This window comes from Grammomys surdaster, unplaced genomic scaffold, assembly GCF_004785775.1.
Source record: "Grammomys surdaster isolate TR1022 unplaced genomic scaffold, NIH_TR_1.0 217, whole genome shotgun sequence".
NCBI classification, from domain to species: Eukaryota; Metazoa; Chordata; class Mammalia; order Rodentia; family Muridae; genus Grammomys; species Grammomys surdaster.
Genome location: NW_021604662.1, coordinates 3126889 through 3133438, shown reverse-complemented (window position 1 = coordinate 3133438; position 6550 = coordinate 3126889). Strand labels below are relative to the sequence as shown.

Genomic DNA, 6550 nt, shown 5'->3' with positions numbered 1-6550 from the left:
TTCTTTCTTTCTTTCTTTCTTTCTTTCTTTCTTTCTTTCTTTCTTTCCTTCCTTCCTTCCTTCCTTCCTTCCTTCCTTCCTTCCTTCCTTTCTTTTTTTTTTGGTTTTTCAAGACAGGGTTTCTCTGTGTAGCCCTGGCTTTCCTGGAACTCACTCTGTAGACCAGGCTGGCCTCGAACTCAGAAATTCGCCTGCCTCTGCCTCCCAAGTGCTGGGATTAAAGGCACGTGCCACCACTGTCCGACCCTTGTAGTTATTTCTAATGGACAGGGTTTTAGCTGTGTTTAGTGAGGTAGAGAAAAATTAATTGACTCCATATTCCTGAAAGCAGTAATTCCTGAAAAGTGGCTTTGAAATGCTGTTTCATGATGCTGTAGAGTCCTGGTACATCACTTCCTGGGTTTCTACGGTAAGGAAAGTATATCACAAAAAGGGCTACCTGAATGACTAATATCCAAGGATATAATAGATTTAATTAAATTACCTTTGTGGGTTTTCTTTTTTTCTTTTTCTTTTTTTTTTTTTTTTTTGTTTTTTCGAGACAGGGTTTCTCTGCGTAGCCCTGGCTGTCCTGGAACTCACTCTGTAGACCAGGCTAGCCTCGAACTCTCAAACTCAGAAATCCACCTGCCTCTGTCCCCCAAGTGCTAGGATTAAAGGCGTGTGCCACCACCGCCCGGCCTTTGTGGGTTTTCTATATTGTAGTTTTGCCTAAGATATCTTGGAAAATGCTACTGCTGCTTCTGCTTAAGAGAAGTTGGAAGTCACTGCTATAAATTGTTGAAATGTCCTCAAATCCCAACATTTTGTTTTCCAAACTATGTCTCTCACTGTCTTCTACACCTGGAAAAAGTGCAAAAATCTTTTGTCAAAACCATGTGTCTATATTTTTAATTTGGGCAGGATGGTAGCCATAACCATATGCCATGAAAGCACAGTCTAGCAAAATATCAGATATTTGCACACCTACCACAGATGTTCTCTTTTGCCATTCTCTCAGTTACTGGGATGGGGTCCAAATGCCTAAATATGAGTTGAGTTAGTTCCTAGCTGTGTGGTCTTATAGGAATGACAACACAGACCCTCAGTTTCTCATCTACAATAATGGACAATAAAGCTTAATTTATGTGATAACTTGTCAAATGCTAATAACAGAACATATAAAGGGCATGTAAAGTGATCACCTCTGTAGCCAGGAGTCACATTTTAAACATGACCAGAGAATTTAGTTTCATAGTTTCATTTTATTTGTGTTAAAACGTTATTTTTTATTTATTTTGTTTTTTTTAAACCTACAGAACCTGGTATTTCCAGGCAGTTTCCCATCCAAGTATTAACCAGGTCTGACCCTGCTTAGCTTCTGAGATCAGACAAGATCGGGCACGTTCAGGGTGGTATGGCCATAGATGTGTTCAAACTTTAAAAACTGCCAGGTGGTGGCAGCAGTGCAAGCGTTTAATCCTAACACTTGGGAGGTAGAGGCAGGCAAATTTCTGTGAGTTCGAGGCCAGCCTGAGCAGACAAAGAAACTGCTTCTAAAACAAGCAAAACAAAGAAAGAAACAAACAAAAACTTTAAAAAGAAGGGGCTGGGGAGCCGGGCGGTGGTGGCGCACGCCTTTAATTCCAGCACTTGGGAGGCAGAGGCAGGCGGATTTCTGAGTTCGAGAGTTCAAGGCTAGCCTGGTCTACAGAGTGAGTTCCAGGACAGCCGGGGCTACACAGAGAAACCCTGTCTCGAAAAAACCAAAAAAAAAAAAAAAAAAAAAAAAAAGAAGGGGCTGGGGATGTAGCTAAGTTAGTAGAGTGCACTGAATAAATAGGGCCTGTTTCCCAACATGCCTGTAATTCTAGCACTCAGGAAAGTAGAGGAGGCAGGGGGATCAAAAGTTCAAAGTTATCCTTGGATACATATTGTGTCTGAGGCTAGCCTAGGGCAGTCAAAATACTATATTAAAACAACCTTAAAAACAGATTCTTCAGTCAATTATAGGGACCTTTTTAAGTATATGTAAAGTATCTTCAGTACAGGAAAAAAACTATAAATACTGTGAAATTTAAATACAAATAAAGTTACATCTGATGAAAATGTTTATAAATTGCAATGTATAAGTATAAAATATGAATACTTAGTATGAAAGATGAATTTGGGAGGTAGAGGCAGGCGGATTTCTGAGTTCGAGGCCAGCCTGGTCTACAGAGGGAGTTCCAGGACAGCTAGGACTACACAGAGAAACCCTGTCTTGAAAAAACAAAACAAAACAAAACAACCAAAAAAAAGAAAGATGAAAAACATTGATAATCTTTATACTTACAGAGTATTTTATATATCCCAAATTAAATGTACAACATAGTATAATATTAGAAAGTAATTTTGTTCAGTTATTTTTATGTGGCTAATAGAAATTTAAAATGAACATACATTACTTACATTTTATTTTCACTGGACAGTAGTGCTGTAGACTAATGCTCACATATGGTCTAGGTAAATAAACATTGCATGCTTTTACCTTTGGTGAGGTTAAGTGATTCTTTTTGATAGTCTCATCTACTTGTTATTAAAATAAGTAAAATATACCATATCAAATACTCAAATGTTCACAGAATATATACATATACATCTGAGCACACACATGTGTATTTTACTTAAATGCTAGCTGACTGAGATATGAGATGTAAGCTCCTCTTATAAACCAATAGATATTGGATTTGCTACTTGTTACTAATGTTAATGAAGATTTAAAAGCCAAATCAATCCTGTCAGCAATGTGGAAAAGAGTGAAGAATACCTATGAAAGAAGCATTGAGTAGAAACTTAAGAAGCATATTAAAACTTGGGCAAGACTGTCTGTCTTTCTTTCTTTCTTTCTTTCTTTCTTTCTTTCTTTCTTTCTTTCTTTCTTTCTTTCTTTCTTTCTTTTTTGCAAGACAGGGTTTCTCTATATAGCCCCAGCTGTCCTGGAACTCACTCTGTAGACCAGGCTGGCCTCGAACTCAGAAATCCACCTGCCTCTGCTTCCCAAGTGCTGGGATGAAAGGCATGTGCCACCACTGTCCAGCTAAGAATTTCTTGGTAACGGAAAAGTTCATAACTTGTCCAGTTGACATATTCAGATGTATCAAAGATTCTAAGTGACATTTTTTCCTAGCCTATATACTTATTTGTTTTAAAAATTGTAAGAAGATTTATCTATTTTTATTTTTTTTGCATGGATGTTTTGCATTCATGTATGTCTGGGCATCATAATTCATGCAATGCCCATAGAGGCCACAAGAGGGCATGAGATCTTTTGGAACTGGAGTTTCAGGTGGTTGTGAATATGCCAGGCATCAAACTGGGGTCTTCTGGAAGAGCAGCCAATGCTCTTAACTGCTGAATCATCTCTCCAGCTCCAGTTTTTTTTCTTAAAATATACCCCATTTCTAAAACTATAATATTAAAGTAATTTTTAAAAATAACTTTCTGTCTTAGGGTTTTACTGCTTTGAACAGACACCATGACCAAGGCAACTCTTATAAGGACAACATTTAATTGGGGCTGGCTTACAGGTTCAGAGGTTCAGTCCATTATCATCAAGGTGGGAGCATGGCAGCATCCAGGCAGGCATGGTGTAGGAGAAGCTGAGAGTTCTACACCTTCATCTGAAGGCTGCTAGCAGAATACTGACTTCCAGGCACCTAGGATGAGGGTCTTAAAGCCCACATCAACAGTGACATACCTACTCCAACCAAGCCACACCTCCTAGTAGTGGCACTCCCTGGGCTGAGCATATACAAGCCATCACATTTTCTCTTTGGTGATGATATTTCTGGTGTTCAGAAAGTAAAGTAAACCAGGAAGTATGATTCTGAGGGAAATCCAGATAGTTGGTTAACTCCTCCAGCAATGATTTGCCTTTAAACCAAGTGTGTGGTACTATGTTATTTCACATATACATAAAAGATATTTTCCTGGACAATATGATATATGAAAGGAGCAGGAATAAATATTTCCTCTGTTTAAAAATACTCTCATTTTTGGTTGAAACATAAACATATGTAATCAACAGGCCCGTGGTGGCAGTGGTCGGGCTGGGGTGAGTGCTATACAGGGCCATGGAGTAGTGTCATGGCCAGTGTAGCAGTAGCTGTTGATGCTGTGGGATTTGCAGGCCACTATACTTCACAAGCCATGAAGTACATGAAATAAGTAAAGCAAGTTTTTCAAAGTCTACCAAAATCTACCTTCAGTGGTGGGAAGTCAGAGCTGGTTTTGAACCCACAATGACAAAGCAGAATGCAGCATTAATACTTGGTGTGATCCCTACTGCCAAAAAAGGGAAGATTAGATGAGATCATGGATGAATTATGTTCCTAAACCATCCAGACAACGGAGGATCTTCTTATATAGCAGCCAGAATCAATGTAGTTAAAGAGTCACTACAAGGTCAAGCTAAAACACACACACACAAACAAACAAGCAAACAAAAAACAAAAAACCTTGAAGTAAATATATGTGACTCTTAAGCCCTTTAGTCAATTATGAGTATGTATTTTTGTAATAAAAGGCCTTAGAGCCAGAGAATCCCAGTTCAATTCCCACTACCCACTTGGCAGTTCACCATCATCTGTCACTCTAGTCCAGGGGAATCCAGTGCCCTCTTCTGGCCCCTATGAGCACCAGACATGCATGTGGTGCACAGACATACATGCAGGCAAATGCCCATACACATAAAATAAAAATATTTATAATTTATTTACTAGATATTAATAAAATAGTTAATCAAGTCACAGAAAAATATGAGAGAAGATTTACTCAAAAATTTTGTTTTATGTAACAATTTTAGAAGTAAAATATTTCCATTTTAGAATAAGTATCAAACAAAATCTGAAACATTTGAATATTTCTGTGTGTGTGTGTGTGTGTGTGTGTGTGTGTGTGTGCAGGTGCCTATGGAGTCCTGAAGAGGGCACTGGATCCTCTGGAGTTACCATTGTGGGCAGCTGTGAGCCATCTGTTGTGGGTGCTAGGAACCAAACTTAGTTCCTCTGCTAGATCAAGTGTGCCTAACCTTTGAGCTATCTCTCTAGTCCCAAAATAGGAAACTTGTAAAAAGCACCTAGAACATATAGCCATGATTTTTAAAAATAAAAGATCTAGTTCTTTAAAATGGAATTTTTAAAAATTCAAATTATGTTAAATGTAACATACTCGAACTCTAGTGAGCAATTGGTCATCTGCTCTGTATTTTTCTATCTTATTTAATCCTACCAACAATGCAATGAAGTGTATCTCAGAACACCTTGTGATCTGAAGTCCTTATTCAAGAATGTTTGATTTCAAGGGCCTGTTCTATCTACTGTACCATGGAGCATCATCAACCATCAGTTAATGTTTTTTTTTCTGGTTGTAAATGTGATACAGATTGTGTGTGTGTGTGTGTGTGTGTGTGTGTGTGTTCTAGTTTACTGTATGTGCCACAAATATTTCCTCTCTTTGATGAGATAAAACTAGGGGTACTTGCCTTGCGTTACGATGCTTATTTCTAATACAGTCATTAAAAGAAGTTCCCCTCTTTCATTCAGGGATGATTCTGAAGCTGATCTTCAGAGTTTTCCCATCCAGAACAAGCATTGATCTTTGTCATTGTTTTCCTGAATGCTTATCCAAAATCAAATTAGAAATTAAATTCCCACTGTAAATCAGGACAATAGAGATCATGAATTAGAGTCATCTAGCCTATTGGATTTGTCCCCAGTGACGTTAAAAGAAAACCAAGGCCTAGCCATATGTTCTCTTTTTGGCACAGTTGTTCATTCATCTGGCAGATCCTATAAATCAAATGCTTATTTTAAAATTGTTGTTTTGAATCGGGGGGAAAACAACCCAGATTACCCCGAGGCCAGAGTCAGCATGCCAAATCCAATTCAAAGACTTTCAAATATAATGTGGACATTTATTCAATATTCAGACAATTTTATTTTTCTGTCTCCCCCATTTCCCATTTATTTTGAGCCACTCACAATAACACCAATATCAGAGCAGCACAGTGTGGGGGTTAGGAAGGTGTGGAGGGGGAGGCAGAGATAGTTGTTTTGCCTTTATTTATCTCAAGTGATTTTAATGTGAAGCTAAAGCCCAAATCTACTTTAAGAGATCTGTTATTGGATTGTATTTGTTTCATCATTTCCATGATGAGACTGGTTTCTATTGTGTCTTTCTGGCCTACTTTATTTATTTACTTATTTACTTACTATTATTTATTAATTTATTTTTCATAGCACTTCTAAATCTTAACTATTCCATTCACATTTGTTCCTTCACGCCTTGCTTTCTAATCAACATGTGGGATAAGAATTAAAGTACAAGTCATTTCCTTGGGAAGTAATCCACTAGGGGAGCTGGCACATAATAAACATCAGGGAAAACAGCCATCCAGGGGTGTTAGAGATGTTATTTTTCTCACTGTTGCAAGCAGATACCAGACCCAAAAAAAAAGCATCGGAAGGGAGGAAGGGAGGAAAGGAGGAAGGGAGGAAGGGAGGAAGGGAGGAAGGGAGGAAGGGAGGAA

At 38.2% G+C, this 6550-nt stretch overlaps 2 pseudogenes; one reads left to right on the top strand and one right to left on the bottom strand.

Moving 5' to 3' along the window:
* Window positions 1–6550, top strand: part of LOC114625406 — a 76467-nt pseudogene that overhangs the window by 64652 nt on the left and 5265 nt on the right.
* Window positions 1290–1408, bottom strand: LOC114625439 (annotated as a pseudogene).